The sequence below is a fragment of the Aquarana catesbeiana genome, linkage group LG08, assembly GCF_042186555.1.
Source record: "Aquarana catesbeiana isolate 2022-GZ linkage group LG08, ASM4218655v1, whole genome shotgun sequence".
NCBI classification, from domain to species: Eukaryota; Metazoa; Chordata; class Amphibia; order Anura; family Ranidae; genus Aquarana; species Aquarana catesbeiana.
The window spans coordinates 251022393-251044076 of record NC_133331.1 but is presented as its reverse complement, the minus strand read 5'-3'; the positions used below and the strand labels follow the sequence as shown (position 1 = coordinate 251044076).

Below are 21684 nucleotides of genomic sequence, written 5' to 3'. Positions count from 1 at the left end.
ACCGGCCAGGCTGCGTGCTCGGATCGGGGTCTGGTATGGATTTTAGGGGGACCCCACGCCGTTTTTTCGGCGTAGCGGGGTTCCCCTTTATAATCCATACCAGACCTAAGGGCCTGGTATGCCCCGCGACGGGGCTCGCAAGGTGTCAATCTAGCCGATAAAAGCGGCAAGATTGACATCCTTTTCTAGTCCCGTCGCACCTGAGTCACGTTCAAAATGAACGGACTTGTCCGTGTGTGGGCAAGTCCGTTCATTCTGAAAGTCCGCCGGAACTCCGGCGAAAGTCCGTCGGAAAGACGGGCGGACTTAGCCCGCCGGAAAATCCCGGCGTGTGTGGGCAAGTCCGTTCGTTTTAAAGTCCGGCGCACCTGGCGGACAAAGTCCGTCGGAAAGTGTGCCGGACCAAGTAGGATAGAAAGTCCGCTCGTGTGTACGCGGCATTACAGCATCCAAAGCAGCTTGTGCTATGATACTGGACCAGCAAATGATGATGAAGGAGATATCTCCAGACACATCAAGCACTTGGCTAAGCTGAAAAGACCTATGCAGGAAAAGGCAGAGCCTTATGGGACTGAGTCTGCTGAATGCTCCCTGGAACCACATACTTGGCTTTCATTCACTAGCTGAACGGATTATTCTTCTTCCCTGTTATCCTTGATGTGATGTTGCTGAGTAACTGTTGCCTGTTGCAAGAAGTTTGTGGCAAGAATGATCACGATGCCACTGAGACTGACAACTATGTTTTCCGTGCCACATATGGAGAAGGACTTTGCAGCTACAGAAGAAGATGCAGTGTTTTTGATTGGACTGATTTATTTATTTTTTATTTTTGGACTGATTTATTTTTATTTTTTTGGACAATTTATGTGATCAGTGTTGGGTGCATGGGGTCTCTGAAGAGCATTAGTGGGTGATCTGTACTGTAATTGCTGTGAGGCTTATGCCTCAACAGGGGGGAAATGTTGTGGAATCTCATATTAGCCAATGTATTTCATATTAGTCATATTGATTTGCATATATTTTATTATTATTATTATTATTATTATATAGTAGTGGTTTTTATCAATATCATTATTCAGTAAGTAAAGAAACAATTATTAATCTTTAATAATGTATACTGTGTTTTCCATAGATTTAGAAAGTCTTCATTTTTAAATGCTGAACTTTGGATGACCTCTCTGCTTCTTTCTTATACTTTATAGTTTACTGGGTGAAAGTTCATTAGAATAGATTCAAGTAATATAGAATTGTCTCAAGTCTGAAATGCATATAAATCAGACAGATTAAAGATAAGAAAACAGGTGGCTAAAATAATTAGGTGGAATACAGGAAAGTTATGTACAGAACATTAATTAAGTTTGACAGGGTCAAACAAAGGTCTTTTGAGCCCTCATTAAAACTGTTAACCACTTGCCGACCGCCTAACGTATATATACGTCGGCAGAATGGCACGGGCAGGCAGAATCACGTACCTGTACGTGATCTGCCTCCCGCGGGCGGGGGGTCCGATCGGACCCCCCCCCCGGTGCCAGCGGCGGTCGGCATTTGACTGGGAGCGTCGGGAGGCGAGGGGGAGACCATCCGATCGTGGCCCCCCCCTCGCGATCGCTCCCAGCCAATCGGAATCCTCCCCTGCCTGTGTGTAGTTTCACACAGGCAGAGGATGTGATGTCATCTCTCCTCGGCTCGGCAGTTTCCGTCCAGCGCCGAGGAGAGAAGACATGTAAGTGCACACAACACAAACACACACAGTAGAACATGCCAGGCATACTTTACACCCCCGATCCCCCCCCGATCGCCCCCCGATCCCCCCCCAATCACCCCCCCCCGTCACAAACTGACAGCAAGCAGTATTTTTTTTTTTTTTTTTTTTCTGATTACTGCATGGTGTCAGTTTGTGACAGTTACAGTGTTAGGGCAGTGAATATTACCCCCCTTTAGGTCTAGGATACCCCCCTAACCCCCCCTAATAAAGTTTTAACCCCTTGATCACCCCCTGTCACCAGTGTCACTAAGCGATCATTTTTCTGATCGCTGTATTAGTGTCGCTGGTGACGCTAGTTAGGAACGTAAATATTTAGGTTCGCCGTCAGCGTTTTATAGTGACAGGGACCCCCATATACTACCTAATAAATGTTTTAACCCCTTGATTGCCCTCTAGTTAACCCTTTCACCACTGATCACCGTATAACCGTTACGGGTGACGCTGGTTAGTTCGTTTATTTTTTATAGTGTCAGGGGACCCGCCGTTTATTACCTAATAAAGGTTTAGCCCCCTGATCGCCCGGCGGTGATATGCGTCGCCCCAGGCAGCGTCAGATTAGCGCCAGTACCGCTAACACCCACGCACGCAGCATACGCCTCCCTTAGTGGTATAGTATCTGTACGGATCAATATCTGATCCGATCAGATCTATACTAGTGTCCCCAGCAGTTTAGGGTTCCCAAAAACGCAGTGTTAGTGGGATCAGCCCAGATACCTGCTAGCACCTGCGTTCTTCCCCTCCGCCCGGCTCAGCCCAAGTGCAGTATCGATCGATCACTGTCACTTACAAAACACTAAACGCATAACTGCAGCGTTCGCAGAGTCAGGCCTGATCCCTGCGATCGCTAACAGTTTTCTTGGTAGCGTTTTGGTGAACTGGCAAGCACCAGCCCCAGGCAGCGTCAGGTTAGCGCCAGTACCGCTAACACCCACGCACGCACCGTACACCTCCCTTAGTGGTATAGTATCTGAACGCATCAATATCTGATCCGATCAGATCTATACTAGCGTCCCCAGCAGTTTAGGGTTCCCACAAACGCAGTGTTAGCGGGATCAGCCCAGATACCTGCTAGCACCTGCGTTTTGCCCCTCCGCCCGGCCCAGCCCACCCAAGTGCAGTATCGATCGATCACTGACACTTACAAAACACTAAACGCATAACTGCAGCGTTCGCAGAGTCAGGCCTGATCCCTGCGATCGCTAACAGTTTTTTTGGTAGCGTTTTGGTGAACTGGCAAGCACCAGCCCCAGGCAGCATCAGGTTAGCGCCAGTACCACTAACACCCACGCACACACCGTACACCTCCCTTAGTGGTATAGTATCTGATCGGATCAATATCTGATCTGATCAGATCTATACTAGCGTCCCCAGCAGTTTAGGGTTCCCACAAACGCAGTGTTAGCGGGATCAGCCCAGATACCTGCTAGCACCTGCGTTTTGCCCCTCCGCCCGGCCCAGCCCAGCCCAGCCCAGCCCAGCCCACCCAAGTGCAGTATCGATCGATCACTGTCACTTACAAAACACTAAACGCATAACTGCAGCGTTCGCAGAGTCAGGCCTGATCCCTGCGATCGCTAACAGTTTTTTTGGTAGCGTTTTGGTGAACTGGCAAGCACCAGCAGCCTAGTACACCCCGGTCGTAGTCAAACCAGCACTGCAGTAACACTTGGTGACGTGGCGAGTCCCATAAATGCAGTTCAAGCTGGTGAGGTGGCAAGCACAAGTAGTGTCCCGCTGCCACCAAGAAGACAAACACAGGCCCGTCGTGCCCATAGTGCCCTTCCTGCTGCATTCGCCAATCCTAATTGGGAACCCACCACTTCTGCAGCGCCCGTACTTCCCCCATTCACATCCCCAACCAAATGCAGTCGGCTGCATGAGAGGCATTTTCTTTATGTCCTCCCGAGTACCCCTACCCAACGAACCCCCCAAAAAAGATGTCGTGTCTGCAGCAAGAGCGGATATAGGCGTGACACCCTCTATTATTGTCCCTCCTGTCCTGACAATCCTGGTCTTTGCATTGGTGAATGTTTTGAACGCTACCATTCACTAGTTGTGTATTAGCGTAGGGTACAGCACTGCACAGACTAGGCACACTTTCACAGGGTCTCCCAAGATGCCATCGCATTTTGAAAGACCCGAACCTGGAACCGGTTACAGTTATAAAAGTTAGTTACAAAAAAAAGTGTAAAAAAAAAAAAAAAAAACACAAACAAAAATATAAAATAAAAAAAAAATAGTTGTTGTTTTATTGTTCTCTCTCTCTATTCTCTCTCTATTGTTCTGCTCTTTTTTTACTGTATTCTATTCTGCAATGTTTTATTGTTGTTATGTTTTATCATGTTTGCTTTTCAGATATGCAATTTTTTATACCTTACCGTTTACTGTGCTTTATTGTTAACCATTTTTTTGTCTTCAGGTACGCCATTCACGACTTTGAGTGGTTATACCAGAATGATGCCTGCAGGTTTAGGTATCATCTTGGTATCATTCTTTTCAGCCAGCGATTGGCTTTCATGTAAAAGCAATCCTAGCAGCTAATTAGCCTCTAGACTGCTTTTACAAGCAGTGGGAGGGAATGCCCCCCCCCCCCCAACGTCTTCCGTGTTTTTCTCTGGCTCTCCTGTCTCAACAGGGAACCTGAGAATGCAGCCGGTGATTCAGCCAGCTGACCATAGAGCTGATCAGAGACCAGAGTGGCTCCAAACATCTCTATGGCCTAAGAAACCGGAAGCTACGAGCATTTTATGACTTAGATTTCGCCGGATGTAAACAGCGCCATTGGGAAATTGGGAAAGCATTTTATCACACCGATCTTGGTGTGGTCAGATGCTTTGAGGACAGAGGAGAAATCTAGGGTCTAATAGACCCCAATTTTTGCAAAAAAGAGTACCTGTCACTACCTATTGCTATGATAGGGGATATTTACATTCCCTGAGATAACAATAAAAATGATTTAAAAAAAAAAAAAATGAAAGGAACAGTTTAAAAATAAGATAAAAAAATAATAATAATAAAGAAAAAAAAAAAAAAAAAAAAGCACCCCTGTCCCCCCTGCTCTCGCGCTAAGGCGAACGCAAGCGTCGGTCTGGTGTCAAATGTAAACAGCAATTGCACCATGCATGTGAGGTATCACCGCGAACGTCAGATCGAGGGCAGTAATTTTAGCAGTAGACCTCCTCTGTAAATCTAAAGTGGTAACCTGTAAAGGCTTTTAAAGGCTTTTAAAAATGTATTTAGTTTGTCGCCACTGCACGTTTGTGCGCAATTTTAAAGCATGTCATGTTTGGTATCCATGTACTCGGCCTAAGATCATCTTTTTTATTTCATCAAACATTTGGGCAATATAGTGTGTTTTAGTGCATTAAAATTTAAAAAAGTGTGTTTTTTCCCCAAAAAATGCGTTTGAAAAATCGCTGCGCAAATACTGTGTGAAAAAAAAAAATGAAACACCCACCATTTTAATCTGTAGGGCATTTGCTTTAAAAAAATATATAATGTTTGGGGGTTCAAAGTAATTTTCTTGCAAAAAAAAATTATTTTTTTATGTAATCAAAAAGTGTCAGAAAGGGCTTTGTCTTCAAGTGGTTAGAAGAGTGTGTGATGTGTGACATAAGCTTCTAGATGTTGTGCATAAAATGCCAGGACAGTTCAAAACCCCCCCAAATGACCCCATTTTGGAAAGTAGACACCCCAAGCTATTTGCTGAGAGGCATGTCGAGTCCATGGAATATTTTATATTGTGACACAAGTTGCGGGAAAGAGACAATTTTTTATTTTTTTTATTTTTTTTTGCGCAAAGTTGTCACAAAATGATATATTGCTCAAACATGCCATGGGAATATGTGAAATTACACCCCAAAATGCATTCTGTTGCTTCTCCTGAGTACAGGGATACCACATGTGTGAGACTTTTTGGGAGCCTAGCCGCATACGGGACCCCGAAAACCAAGCACCGCCTTCAGGCTTTCTAAGGCCGTAAATTTTTGATTTCACTCTTCACTGCCTATCACAGTCTCGGAGGCCATGGAATGCCCAGGTGGCAAAAAACCCCCCCAAATGACCCCATTTTGGAAAGTAGACACTCCAAGCTATTTGATGAGAGGTATAGTGAGTATTTTGCAGACCTCACTTTTTGTCACAAAGTTTTGAAAATTGAAAAAAGAAAAAAAAATTTTTTTTTCTCGTCTTTCTTTATTTTCAAAAACAAATGAGAGCTGCAAAATACTCACCATGCCTCTCAGCAAATAGCTTGGGGTGTCTACTTTCCAAAATGGGGTCATTTGGGGGGGGTTTGTGCCACCTGGGCATTCCATGGCCTCCGAAACTGTGATAGGTAGTGAGGAGTAAAATCAAAAATGTACGCCCTTAGAAATCCTGAAGGCACTGATTGGTTTTCGGGGCCCCGTACGCGGCTAGGCTCCCAAAAAGTCCCACACATGTGGTATCCCCGTACTCAGGAGAAGCAGCTAAATGTATTTTGGGGTGCAATTCCACATATGCCCATGGCCTGTGTGAGCAATATATCATTTAGTGACAACTTTGTGCAAAAAAAAAAAAAAAATTTGTCACTTTCCCGCAACTTGTGTCAAAATATAAAACATTCCATGGACTCAACATGCCTCAAAGCAAATAGCTTGGGGTGTCTACTTTCCAAAATGGGGTCATTTGGGGGGGTTTTATGCCATCTGGGCATTTTATGGCCTTCAAAACTGTGATAGGTAGTGAGGAGTAAAATCAAAAATGTACGCCCTTAGAAATCCTGAAGGCAGTGATTGGTTTTCGGGGGCCCCGTACGCGGCTAGACTCCCAAAAAGTCCCACACATGTGGTATCCCCATACTCAGGAGAAGCAGCTAAATGTATTTTGGGGTGCAATTCCACATATGCCCATGGCCTGTGTGAGCAATATATCATTTAGTGACAACTTTTTGTAATTTTTTTTTTTTTTTTGTCATTATTCAATCACTTGGGACAAAAAAAATGAATATTCAATGGGCTCAACATGCCTCTCAGCAAATTCCTTGGGGTGTCTACTTTCCAAAATGGGGTCATTTGTGGGGGTTTTGTACTGCCCTGCCATTTTAGCACCTCAAGAAACGACATAGGCAGTCATAAATTAAAGGCTGTGTAAATTCCAGAAAATGTACCCTAGTTTGTAGGCGCTATAACTTTTGCGCAAACCAATAAATATACACTTATTGACATTTTTTCTACCAAAGACATGTGGCCGAATACATTTTGGCCTAAATGTATGACTAAAATTGAGTTTATTGGATTTTTTTTAGAACAAAAAGTAGAAAATATCATTTTTTTTCAAAATTTTCGGTCTTTTTCCGTGTATAGCGCAAAAAATAAAAACGGCAGAGGTGATCAAATACCATCAAAAGAAAGCTCTATTTGTGGGAAGAAAAGGACGCAAATTTCGTTTGGGTACAGCATTGCATGACCGCGCAATTAGCAGTTAAAGCGACGCAGTGCCGAATTGTAAAAAGTGCTCTGGTCAGGAAGGGGGTAAAACCTTCCGGGGCTGAAGTGGTTAAAATACATTGAATAAGGAAATACATGTGTGTATGTATTTGTGTGTGTATATATATATATATATATATGTAATAATTAGACAATATTGAATTAGTAATTGGCTATGTGTGTGTGTATATATATATATATATATATATATATATATATTTGATATAGTACTTTTGCATATAGGATTATATAGTAACACATATAAACACATCTGGTGGGGTTATTGAAAGTTCATTTTCCCAAATGTCAGAAATCTGTAATTCTTGAACTTAGTTAAATCTTATCAAGATAAGGAGAGTTTGATAACACAGCTGGGTGCCAGGCTGTCTCTACACAGGGGTTTTTAATTGGACAAAACCAGTTATAAATCACTTTAATGAACATATAGGAATCTTGGGAATAATTAAGTTTATCTGGTTGTAGAACAGGTGTCAGATTTATGCTTAGATACTTTGACGTAGATCTTAGCGACCAATCATATGTAAGAGAGATGGTTGAGATAAGACTTGTAAATGGTATATAAATGCAAGCTCTGCAATTGTTAGACAGACAAGTCAGATAGGAGCTCATAAGGCTGAACTCTGTGTATGCTGCCCTATTGCACGGGTCATAGAGGTCAGAACCAATGGGCAAGTATCTGTCCTAACTTGTCTCCTCGTACGAGTCAGAGAAGACTTCTTAACTTGTTCCAGAGTGTGGTCTCAGGTGAATTTCTCTCACAAACTTGGTCAAGCTGGAACCCAGAACTCTGTGAGGAGACCAGACCACTGGCCAATTGGCTGGTCCCTATCAGGTGACAGGTTCCCAAGAATTGGCAGAAAAGACCCATTCTGGTTCAAGGTAAGAACCATTCACAATTGTATCAATTTGGGTAGAGGATAAGAATACCTATATCTAATGTGCTAGCATTGTAAGAAACTGTATAAATTATACCTGTATCTTGTAATACTTTGAACATAAACCTGTATGTTATCAGCTGTTAATAAACCTGCATTGCTGAATTTCTGCCTGGTTCGATACTTTCTACTTCAGTATCCAAACCCAGTGGCGGCCGGTCCATAAGGGGCACCACCCCCCCTAGTCTCCATGCACCGCCCCCTAATCTCCATTCGGGGGTTCAGACACATAGATTTCTACAAGTTTGTTTATTTATTGTTTTGAAGCACATGCCTGAGCCTTTAATTGGCTTCAGAAGGGTTGGGCTCGAGGTGCAGAGCACTGCTTCCCATGCCCACCCACTTGTGACATTAGCGAGTCAACATTCGCTGTTGTCTTCTGGCTTCTCCTCCTGGCCAATCAGGACAGGTAGTGGGTCTTAGGACCAGATTGGCTGGGGAAGCCGCGACATGGATGGGGTAAGTGTGGACCTGACTGGGGGGGGTGTTTATTTGCCACCCCCCCGCCCCCCCCCCCAAAAAAAAAAAAAATTGGCGCACCAGCCGCCACTGTCCAAACCATTAGCATCTAATAAAACTACAATGCATGTTGGCAGAGCTTGACACCCATCAGCATCTCCCTTCCTATTATTATTATTATTATTAATAAATATATGTGTGTGTGTATGTGTATATAGTATCTCACAAAAGTGAGTAAACCCCTCACATTTTTGTAAATATTTTATTATATCTTTTCATGTGACAGCACCTGAGGAAATGACACTTTGCTACAATGTAAAGTAGTGAGTGTACAGCTTGTATAACAGTGTAAATTTGCTGTCCCCTCAAAATAATTCAACACACAGCCATTAATGTCTAAACCGCTGCAAACAAAAGTGAGTACACCCCTAAGTGAACATGCCCAATTAGCAATTTTCCCTCCCTGGTGTCATGTGACTCATTAGTGTTACAAGGTCTCAGGTGTGAATGGGAAGCAGGTGTGTCACTGGAAGTTCAACATGGCACTTCATGGCCAAGAACTCTCTGAGGATCTGAAAAAAAGAATTGTTGCTCTACATAAAGATGGCCTAGGCTATAAGAAGATTGCCAAGACCCTGAAACTGAGCTGCAGCACGGTGGCCAAGACCATACAGTGGTTTAACAGGACAGGTTCCACACAGAACAGGCCTCGCCATGGTCGACCAAAGAAGTTGAGTGCACGTGCTCAGCGTCATATTCAGAGGTTGTCTTTGGGAAATAGACGTATGAGTGCTGCCAACATTGCTGCAGAGGGTGGGTGGGGGGGGTTGTCAGCCTGTCAGTGCTCAGACCATACTCTGCACACTGCATCAAATTAGTCTGCATGGCTGTCGTCCCAGAAAGAAGCCTATTCTAAAGATGATGCTCAAGTAGCCCGCAGTTTGCTGAAGACTGTCGGAGATCTCACACAGCAAGCACCCGTCTCCGTGAAGCAACTGCCAACCCTCGTTCCGCTAATGCCAATGTGCATGCATGGAACCGTAGCCAGAGACAAATGAGATCCAGAGTGGGCATACACAATGGCACCTCCATGCGCACGCACCCGCGAGCACGCTAATGCGTGCACGCACGTACGCTGCCGTGAATCCTGGCACACAGCACCCTATATAAACGGAGAGTCTGCCTAGCATCAGTGCTGGATCATCTTCAGCTTGTCCCTGTGTTCCTGTTACTCTGCCTGATTGACCTTGTTCCTGAAAACCCGGCTATCTTCTGACCATTCTCTTGGATCTCCCCTGCCTGCTGAACCTGCCTCTACCTACAATACTGACCTTGGCTTGGACTTATGATTACGACTCTGCATTCTGATTCTGTACCCCGCTGCCCCTCTGTTGCCAACCTCTGCCTGTTCCTGACTACGGTTTTGCCTTCTGATTCTGAGGCTGCCAACCTGTTGCTGACTCCTGCCTGTTCCTGATTCTGCAGTTGATCCTGATCTGGCTCCCGCTGAACAAGTCTGGTGATCAGTTTCCACATCTCCTCAGCAGAGTTTCCTGTATCTCCAAGTTCCAGCCTCCTGCCTGCAGGCACCTGCACCCTTGCACTCCCTGTACCCACCACCAGGGGTGCTTGGACCGGAACCATGCAAGAGGCCACCCTCATAATTTCCGGCTCTGCTGTAAGGTACGTGACAAAGGCAAGCAGACTAAGGACATGGATTACTGGAACCATGTCCTGTGGTCTGATGAGACCAGGATAAACGTATTTGGTTCAGATGGTGTCAAGCGTGTGTGGCAGCAACCAGGTGAGGAGTACAAAGACAAGTGTCTTCCTACAGTAAAGCATGGTGGTGGAAGTGTTATTGTCTGGGGCTCCATGAGTAATGCCGTCACTGGGAGCTACAGTTCATTGAGGGAACCATGAATGCCAACATGTACTGTGACATAATGAAGCAGAGCATGATCCCCTCTCTTCAGAGACTGGGCTGCAGGGCAGAATTCCAACATAACGACCCCAAACACATCTCCAAGACAACCACTGCCTTGCTAAAGAAGCTGAGGGTAAAGGTGATGGACTGGCCAAGCATGTCTCCAGACCTAAACCCTATTGAGCATCTGTGGGGCGTCCTCAAACGGAAGGTGGGGGAGCGCAAGATCTCTAACATCCACCTCCGCGATGTTGTCATGGAGGAGTGTAAGAGGACTCCAGTGTCAGCCTGTGAAGCTCTGGTGAACTCCATGCCCAAGAGTGTTAAGGCAGTGCTGGAAAATAATGGTGGCCCAATTTGGACATTTTTACTCAGGGGTGTACTCACTTTTGTTGCCAGCGGTTTAGACATTAATGGATGTGTGAGTTATATTGAGGGGACAGCACGTTTACACTGTTTTACAGGCTGGACACTCACTACTTTACATTGTAGCAAAGTGTCATTTCTTCAGTGTTGTCACATGAAAAGGTAATTAGATATAGATAGATATATCTATCTATCTCTCCACAAAATGAAAAAGTTTTGCTTTTGAGTACCTTAAGATTGACCAATTAATAATGTTGTTGCTTGTTTTAATTCTCAGAACTCATTCATTGCTGCGTAACTGTGTTTCAATGTGATTACTTTTTTTAAAGTGAAGAATGTGTTAACCATGGAAAATAAAAAAAATCCAATTGTTGTTATTCTAGCTCCTGTTTATTAAATCTGTATGTTTACCAATAGGAAGGGGGGAATCCATTCGTCTGATCTTGGCTGATAATGGAGCTAAGTGGACTGAGGATGTGATACAACTTTCTGATTGGTTTGCTGGAAAATGTCCTTTGAAGAAAGAAGCCGTAAGTTAATTTTAAAACTTTTTTTTTTTTTTTTTTAAGGCACCTATAGACATTAGATGATTCCCCCCCCACCTACCGTACACACGATTGGACATTCCGAAATCCATGGATTTTTGCCGACGGATGTTGGCTCAGACTTGTCTTGCATACACATGGTCACACAAATCTTGTCGTAAATTCCGAACGTCAAGAACGCGGTGACATACAACACGTACGACGAGCCGAGAAAAATGAAGTTCAATAGCCAGTGTGGCTCTTCTGCTTGATTCCGAGCATGCGTAGAACTTTGTGCGTCGGAATTGTGTACACACGAGCGGAATTTACGACAACAGATTGTTGGAAAATTTGAGATCCAGATCTCAAATTTTGTGTGATGGAAATTCCGATGGAGCCTACACACGGTTGGAATTTCAGACAACAAGCTCCCATCGAACATTTTCCGTCTGAAAATCCGACACTGTGTACAGGGCATAAGATGACTGTGATGTCTATGAAGTATCAAATATCTTAGAATGTACCTCTGGCAAAGCTAAGAAATTGTGGTGGGAGTATTGGTTTGGGTGGAAGTTTTTCCACCAAGGTTACACGAACATAAAAGCAGTGTTGGGAATGACTGATTTTCTTTTGTTTATGGGACTGTTGAGCCGTGAGAGAATTTTTCCCCTAAATCTGATATAATCTTTCACAGGTGTTTGGTCAGTTGCCTCAGTTCAGTGATGGAGACTTTGTTCTGTATCAGAGCAACGCCATCCTGAGATACCTAGGACGCAAATTTGGTGAGTCTATTTATTGCATACCACTGCTATATACTTTTTTCTTTTTTTTTCTGAATAATGTCCCAAATGGTCATGCTTCCGTTTTACCCAATTGCAAGAGCACAAAAACTTGGATGTATACTTGGAAAACAATGGTTCACAACCCTATCTTCATTAAGCACAGTATCCATTTGTGGTCAGCTTCAGCAAAAGTCGGATGTATAAAGGTTTTTGGGTAGGGCTGTTGCAAACAGTGAAGCTGATTACTACATTTAGTTTCACCTCTCCAGGACCAGAATGCAGTGAGAACTTATTCAAGTCAGCTACTTTTTCACATTCTACAACTTTTAAAACCCTCTTTAAAGAACACAATTTACTAGATCCTGTCCTGATGTTGGGTAGAACATGCCTAATCCTTTCTCCTTCAACACTTCCACACTATTCCCCCATAGCATTATTTAAAGTAAAGTAAAGCCAAAACTTTTTTGAATTGCTAAAATTCCTGTGTCGAGGCACAACAGGAAGTAAAAGGAAGTCACTAAAAAGTATGGAAAATGTTCTCCAATTTACCAATGAGAAAAATGTCCCTATTGGAAGATTTCTCCTCTATTACCATTATGGCAACAATTCAATTTTCTTTTTTGTTTTTCTTTTTTCAATCCTAGTGACAATGGTAACTGGAATAGAGAATGAATCTGAATCTCTTACACAGAACAGTGATAACAACAAGACAAAGGTTCTAAGCCTTGCTTATTTCATCCTAAGACACATTAGAGTTGCTATAACCCTTGCTTTCTCTTTCCAGACACAGTACAGTAGGTGCCGATAGATCTGCACTGCAACACACAACATATACTGTGTGTTGTGAAAAGAAAAAAAATAGGTCCAGGTCTGGTTTTTGTTCCTTTAACATATGTTGGCAGTGCATTATAAAGGAAAAAGTTTAATTACCTGTAATAAAGGTTTCATTTATTTACTTGGTTGGTATATTACCACTGGTAAAACTGATAAGTACAGCATCATTCTAGCCCAGGGGAGATAATAATTTTATTTTAAGATTTATATTAAGGAAGCGACAGTCATCTAATAGAACTTCTGTGTATATATAAAGAAATATTAAAACTACAATAATGTCTGACACAAAAAAGAACAATGAAACTGTTAGTACCCTTGATGAGCCCAGTATAGCTCTTAGAAAGCTTTAAGACAAGGTAAAAGGTGCACATAATTTCTTTTTATTTTAAAGTAAAATACGCATTAAAGGCACTACTGAAAGGCCAATGCATTATGTGCTACTACAGTAGACATCTTTTTTTGCGCTCTAAAAAAGTAACAGGATGTGCTAGAACTGAAGAGTCCAGAGAAGGGCAACAAAACTAATAAAGGATCTGGAGGATATTAGTTATGAGGAAAGGTTACGAGCATTGAACTTGTTCTCTCTAAAGAGGCGATGTTTGAGCGGGGAGGTGATTTCATTATACAAATACCATACTGTGACCCCACAATAGGGATAAAACTTTTCCGCGAAAGGGAATTTAATAAGACACATGGCCATTCACTAAAATTAGAAGAAAAGCGGTTTAACCTTAAACTGCATAGAGGGTTCTTTACTGTAAGAGCGGCAAGGATGTGGAATTATCTTCCACAGACAGTAGTTTCAGCGGAGAGCATCGATAATTTAAAAAAACTATTAGATAAGCGCCTGAACGACCACAACATACAGGGATATACAATGTAATAAAAGAATCACACACACGTACGTTGGACTTGATGGACTTGAGTCTTTTTTTCAACCTCGCCTACTATGTAACAGTAAAAGGTAAGAGTAGTCACTTACTTTTGCCTCCTAAGCCTGCCACCTCAGGTATATATCAAAAGAAATAGAGATAAACCAATAAGCCTAATTTAATACTGTTTGAGAAAATCTTGAAAATTAGGCTAGCTAGTCCATAAAATACACAATCTACAATAGAGGATGATTATCCGTATATAACAAGAGCTTCTTAATAATATGATTTTATGTGGCTTTACTTATACACTTTCTAGTTGTCATTCAGGTATTGCTGGAAGCAATAATCATGAGGTTGCTATCATTGACATGACAAACGATGGGGTGGAAGACCTGAGACTGAAGTACTGCCGCTTAATGTTCTCTGGATTTGTAAGTATGTGCCAAAAAGCAATGTTTGAAAAAATATTTTTTTTTGTGTAACAGAATAGGTAATTGTCTGAATGATAGGGCTGGGAGTAACTGTAAGTTGCAGGCTACTAAATAAGTGCAGAGTTAGAAGCAACAATACAAAGCAAATTTGAGATGAGCATGCAAACACTGCAGAATATTACAAAACAGAATATGAAATCTGCACAAACATGGACTCTTCACAGTAATATCTATGTGGCTCAGTCAGGGTAACAAGTGGCTGCATAGCATAGTGTCTACCGTATGAAAGAAACTACAGCAGCTCAGAATCACTGAATTAGTAAAACTGTTTAGAACACAAACAACTACTTGCACTTACCCTTATAAAAAGCATCCCTCTTAGTGAAGTCCAGAGTAGCTCTGGTACTACTGGTGATCAGCTGGGAGGGATCTGATGCTTGAGGAATGAGGACAAAGGGCCGCCCCAATGGAACAGGAGTGTTCTAGTAGCAATCAAGGTTGGGGAAAAAAAGCACAAAGCACCACTCTAAGTGCACTCTAAGTGCAGTAATTGAAACAATTTATTTTAGCAAAGGATGCATTGTACTCACTAGAGTATGTATAAAATAGGCATGTCAGGAAGGGTAGATTAGCTGTCCAGGAGGGAGTCCATCAGGGGCACAGCGTGGATGCCATGGAGCGGGTTGCGCCGGTGAATACTGGCGTTTCCTGGTCCTCAGTCACATGGGATGACTTCACTTCTGGTCGGACGGGGTGGCAGTTTGCAGGCGACGCATTTGCGGAGCATGCACTCCTTCTTCAAGGCCTGAAGAAGACTCCCTCCTGGACGGCTAATCTACCTTTCCTGACATGCCTATTCCATACATACTCTTGTGAGTACAATCCATCCTTTGCCTAAATAAATTGTTTCAATACTGCACTTAGAGTGGCGCTTTGTGCTTTCTTCCCCAGCCTCCACAGAGTATTGCTTCTAATCTGCACTGGGCTGCCTTCAAGTGCTTTTATCACAGAGTTTATGGACTGTACATAGTCATTTATTTTGCAAACTTTTTTTGTCTTTTTTTTGTATACCAAGGTGTGTAATAGACAGGTGGATCCTCACCAAGGTTGTTGTAAGTGCCAACATTTCTCCTTAGTAGCAATCAAGGAGGTGCTCCCCAGAGAAGCTGCATTTTACTAGGTTCTCGTCTGGCTGCCCCCACACGCGAGGAAGTGGTAAACCTATTGCATGGGGGGCTGGGCACTGCCCTGGGGAACATGTACCAAATCAAATTTTTTTTTTTTTTTTAGGTTCATTTGTTGGGGAGCAGCAATTTTAGTAATGCTTAAAGTGAAACTGTAAAAATGCAAAATTCCTTTAAAAAACATGCCTGGGGATGCCAGGTATACAACCTATTACAGCAAAACTGGCACTTACAAAGAACAAAAAAATGCTGTTTAAATTGCCAGCAAATGACAGATTTGGCCACCCACTTCCTTTTGTAACAAAATGGATGGGGATTTCTCTTCATCTATACCAGATACTGTATATCCTAAATGAGGGTTTGGTATAGATGTTAATGGGGAACACAGCACACAATAAAAAACATGCAAGTCTGACATGGATGTCAAAGGGGACCCTGTGCAAAAAAAAAAAAAAGTCATGGGTCCCCTAAAAATTCATGCCAGACCCTTATCTGAACATGCAGCCTGCCATGCCAGGAAAGGTACAAGAGGGTGAACATGCGCCCTCCCCTTCCTGCACCACACCAGGTAATTTGCTCTCAAGAAGGGGGGGGGTGTTATTAACCAAATGGAAATACCACTACTATATATGACGCTCCCACTGAAATGGCAAAGAGTGTAATGTTCAGAAGAACGCACCACCAAAGTTCAGAATGAACCTTGAGGGCATCCCTATTGCACACATGATGTTGTACCAATCACTCCTGCAGTATATATATATATATATATATTTTTTTTTTCCTCCTTTCAGTGCTTCCTCTATCTGCCTGATTTGATGTGCGCAGGCAATCATTGGCATTTCATAGGGCTGGTTCACACCTATACATTTTTTAGTGCTTTTTGCAGAAACGCACTACAGTCCATTCAACATGGTTTCCTTTGGGACACGTTCAAATCTGCCGCTACTTTTGGAAAGGGTCAGGGACTTTTTGAAATGAAAAACGGTATGTTTTTGGTTCAATAGACTTCAACGGAGAAGCTGTAAAAAAGCATGTAGTGTGTTTTTGCCGCGTTTTTCATTTTTTAATCTGCCCAACAACAAATTTGGCCAGATGAAAAAAGCATAAAAACGTAAAACGCATAAAAAAAAAGCACAGCAGAAATGGATCACTGTGAACCGGGCCTAAAATAGAGTTAAACACAAACAATGGATAGGAAATGGTCTTTAATATAAAGAGACTGAATATAAGTTATTACAATTACTGGGATGTTCTTATTAAAGTCACTTTTGTTTAACAGGAAACTGGGAAGGAGAAGTATGAAAAGGATCTACCAAATGAGCTATCAGCATTTGAAAGGATCCTTTCTAAAAATTCTAATGGAACCAAGTTTCTGGTGGGAGACAAGGTAACTCAGCAGCTAATATCAGTAAAGTAAACTGAGTAAAAGATCTGAGGAGAGGAACTATATGGGTTTAATTGGTATTGCTGATGTTAAGTCCACATACTGTATATCAGAACACCTGATAAGCACAAGAACACCAGACCCAAACCACATAGATGATTTTTTAGCAGTGTAACCAAAAATCACCCATTGCACTGGTTATGTATTGAAAGAATCATTGCTAAAACTTCCAAGAGTGTGATCACAATTAGTAATTAGCCAAACATTCTTGTTTAGATTTTGGAGAAGGAGATGGCGCTAAGCATGCTGTAGAGCAGGGATATGCAATTAGCGGACCTCCAGCTGTTGCAAAACTACAAGTCCCATCATGCCTCTGCATCTGGATGTCATGGTTGTGGCTGTCAGAGTCTTGCTATGCCTCATGGGACTTGTAGTTCTGCAACAGCTGGAGGTCCGCTAATTGCATATCCCTGCTGTAGAGGAAGCAATAGTGTTGATTTACTAGAACTTGGAAGTGCAAAATCAGGTGCAGCTCTGCCTGGTAGCCAATCAGCTTCTAACTACAGCTCATTCAATTAAGCTTTTAACAAAAACCTGGAAGCTGATTGGTTTCTATGCAGATCTGTGCCAAATTTTGCACTCGTCAGTTTTAGTAAATCAAGTGCAATGTGACTGGATATTTAATGATCTGTCTGACCTGTGTCCACTGAGCATTGGCCTGTCAGTAGCTGCTCCATAGAAATGACATAACTGCTTGATCTGGCCAGATTAGGCACCTTTATACATACACTATATTGTCAAAAGTATTGGGACACCCGCCTTTACACACACACACATGAACTTTAATGGCATACCAGTCTTAGTCCGTAGGGTTCAAAATTGAGTTGGACCACCCTTTGCAGCTTTAACTCTTCTGGGAAGGCTGTCCACAAGGTTTAGGAGTGTGTCTATGTGAACGTTTGACCATTCTTCTAGAAGCGCATTTGTGAGGTCAGGCATTGATGTTCCATGAGAAGGCCTGGCTAGCAGTCTCCGCTCTAATTTATCCCAAAGGTTGAGGTCAGGACTCTGTACAGGCTAGTCAAGTTCCTCCACCCCAAACTCACTCATCCATATCTTTATGGACCTCGTTTTGTGCACTGGTCCAAATCATTTGGTGGAGGGGGGATTATGGTGTGGGGTTGTTTTTCAGGTGTTGGGCTTGGCCCCTTAGTGCCAGTGATAGGAACTCTTAAGGCGTAGCATACCAAGACATTTTGGACAATTTCATGCTCCCAACGTTGTGGAAACAGTTTGGGGATGGCCTCTTCCTGTTCCAACATGACTGCGCACCAGTGCACAAAGCAAGGTCCATAAAGACATAGATTAGCAAGTTTGGGGTGGAGGAACTTGACTGGCCTGCACAATTTCTTCAATTTCTTTTTTTAAAGTTCTGACCTCAACCCGATAGAACACCTTTGGGATGAATTAAAGCTGAGAATGCGAGCCAGGCCTTCTCATCCAACATCAGTGCCTGACCTCACAAATGTGCTTCAGGAAGAATGGTCAAACATTACCATAGACACTCCCAAACCTTGTGGACAAGCCTTCCCAGAAGAGTTGAAGCTGTTATAGCATTTATGTGCATGTAAAGGCAGGCATCCCAATACTTTTGACAATATAGTGTGTATTAGCCAACTTCAGTCCCTTTGTCCTGGTATGGATCAGCGGAAACGGACTGTTTTTTTTTTTTTTTTTTTTAAAAAGATTCTTATCATTGTAAATCATTTCTCAAATAGACCAAAATACTGTGAACATTTTCAATGGTCTTTGTAAGACTTAAAGGTATAGAAGAATGGGGCAATTGTGACTCAATTGGTTGGAGTGCGTGATACTCATTTTCTATTTTAACCATTTCAGCTGTCACCCAAATGGGCAATTTTTACACTTCTGTTACAAGCCTGTTTTTAAAACAGTAACTTTGTCATTACTTAAGATAACAAAGTAATGTATTATTTTTTTCTTAGGACAAATAAGGCTTTCTTTTGGTGATATTTTTATTTTTTATGCAATCCATAGACAAAAAGTGTAGCAAAATTTAAAATATATACACCTTTTCTACTTTGATCAGTGTTTGTTAAAAATAAATATATAAATTGTAGCATATAATTTTTTCCTCTGTCAAATGAAACTACGCTTATGATTCTGGTAGCAAAATAATGCAAAGTTATTCACACTAACGCCCACTGCCAGCTGTTGGGATCCACCCAGATGCCTGACCGGCAGCTGGCTCAGCTTCTCATCGCCCCGCCCTCCGCTCCCACCCCCTCTTCAGCCTGGCGCTCCAGTGAGCACTGGAGGGGCAGTGCAGAGAACAGTGACTCTCAGTGCTCAGAGCGAACTGAGATTTGAGCGATAAGTGTTCATGTGATCGCTCATTTCTCAGGCTTGGAGCCAGTGGGGGGCAGCTGCAGCATCAGACTAGAGGTGAGTAGTTTTTTTTTAGAATCCCTCACTTCTCCTTTTAATGTCACACTAAAAAATGAACATAATGATTGTAAAAAAGCTTACATTTTAATTGTTACAAAATAGAAATAAACAAGAAAATCATTAGGGGAAATAAAAAGTTAATGGAAGAAGTGAAAAAGTCAATTAGGACTGTTTAGGAAAAACAATAGGTTAATGGAAATAGAAACAAAAACTTGTTTTTATACTTGTTTGGTTGTTTTAACTGATATCCTAAACAGATTGAATCTATCCCTTTGATCTGCAGATCAATAAAACAGAGTATCATGGTGACAGCTGGGAATTGCCAGCAACTGCCGGTACATAAAACTAGGACAAGAACCAACATTTTGCTGTGCAGAGGAGTAATGAAGTCCTACAGACAATTACAGACACTCTATCCTCAGGGCAGGTGATCTCTCTCCTGACACTACAGCTGTCACACAGCCAACACAGTGGTTGATGAGTTTGGTGGCCGGCGAGGACAGAGCCTGATGAGGATTCAGAGTTCACAAACTAGTTCCCAATCAGGTCCGCACCCTTGGAATTGACAGCAGGCAATAAGGGGATTCAATAGGCAACAGACAGCCTGCTATTGGCTATTGACCCTCCCATTGCTTTCTTTCAAATACAAGGGGAGCAAATAAGATGGAGAACTAGCCCTTCATCTTCCCCTTTGGCTCCACCTACTGTCACTGCTTGCTAGGAGCCTGTCTATGAAACCAACATCATCCTTGACAACCAGTAATAGGTGGGGAGGAGAGGAGTAAATGCTGCTCTGATACACCGTGTACAGAGACAGGCACTCCGTATGCCAAGTTTGAGTAAATAGGTCATTATTTTTTGAGTTTGATGCAGCCATAGATTGCTGACAAAATATTATCACTGTAAAAATTAAAGATGGGATGATCACAAATTTTTCTTTCTACAGATTTCCTATGCAGACTACAACCTCCTGGACGTCCTTCATTGTCACCTCAATATCTTCCCGGACTGTCTGTCTGCATTCCCCTCCTCACTGCATTCAAAGACCGCATTTCATCACGAAGCAACCTCAGTGAATATCTGAACTCCGAGGACTGTAAAAACAGACCATTTTTTCCAAAACAAGGTTAAATACCACTGGACCATGTTGACTTACCATACAGAAGTCTATCTCATATATTATCTAGAGTAAACCATGTCATTTCCCCTTGCTATGCCATTAAACAGTACATATGCATAGAGAATGTTTTCAGCTCTTTATTGCTCCCTTTCTCATGTCGCAGTACTCTAGCAATCCCTAGATGGCAGCTATGAAGCCCTGTGTAAAAATGCACTTCACTCTTCAGGGATCGCTAGAGAACTGTGACATGAGAGAGAGCAATAACAAGCTTACAGCAGCCTCATTGCCGGGATCGGGACCTCCTAGTAACCCAAAATTTTTGTGATATTTTTTTCTTTAAAAAATAAAATATTTTTCATTTTCACCCTGGTTTGTACTTTTTCTTTACATATTGTGATATAGGCTGCTATTTTTATTATAGATTTTAATACTTATCATTAGTAATTTAAGAAAAGCACTCCACCCTGTAACAAAAAATATTAGCTGCAGTAGCCTCCCCTCCTTGTTGACCAAGTAGAAATAAAAACTAATACTCCTTAAAATCTTAGTAAGATTGGCAATAAATTAGACAGTTTTCCTTTTAGTTTTACCAAAACCATATAATATGAGGCCAAACCTAAACATTTGCAATTTGTAAGCAGTCAGGCAGGCCTTTGCACTACATAAATGAAGGTAAATCTAAAGTTGTATAATGTATGGCCAGCTTAAGTCAACTACAACGCCTTAAAATCTTACTAAGGCTGGCCATGCATTATACAATTTTCTTCTACAACTTTCCTATAGATTTACCAAAACCATATAACATGAGGTCAAACCTAAACACTTTCAATTTTGTATGCAATCAGGAAGGCCCTTGCACTATATAGCTAAAGGTAAATCTAAAGGAAATTGAACAAGAAAATGGTATAATGTATGGCCAGCTTAAGTCAACTACGACTCCCTTAAAATCTTAGTATGTCAATACAGAGGAAAAAAGGGCTCAGTCAGATGACTTTAGAGCTTAGGCATGGGAACAAAGTACACAGTGTTCTCAACAGATATATCCCCATATATTTTGCTGCATTCCAATCCATAAAAGAAGTACATTTTGTCTTCAATGGGACTCTTTTCACATTAATGTTTCTTTTTGCAGTGCATTGT

General features: G+C 42.2%; 1 pseudogene; it reads left to right on the top strand.

The window, feature by feature from the left end:
* LOC141106319 (glutathione S-transferase P 1-like) overlaps positions 1-20908 on the top strand; it is a 50420-nt pseudogene extending 29512 nt beyond the window's left edge.
* Positions 20909-21684: the final 776 nt, after the last annotated feature.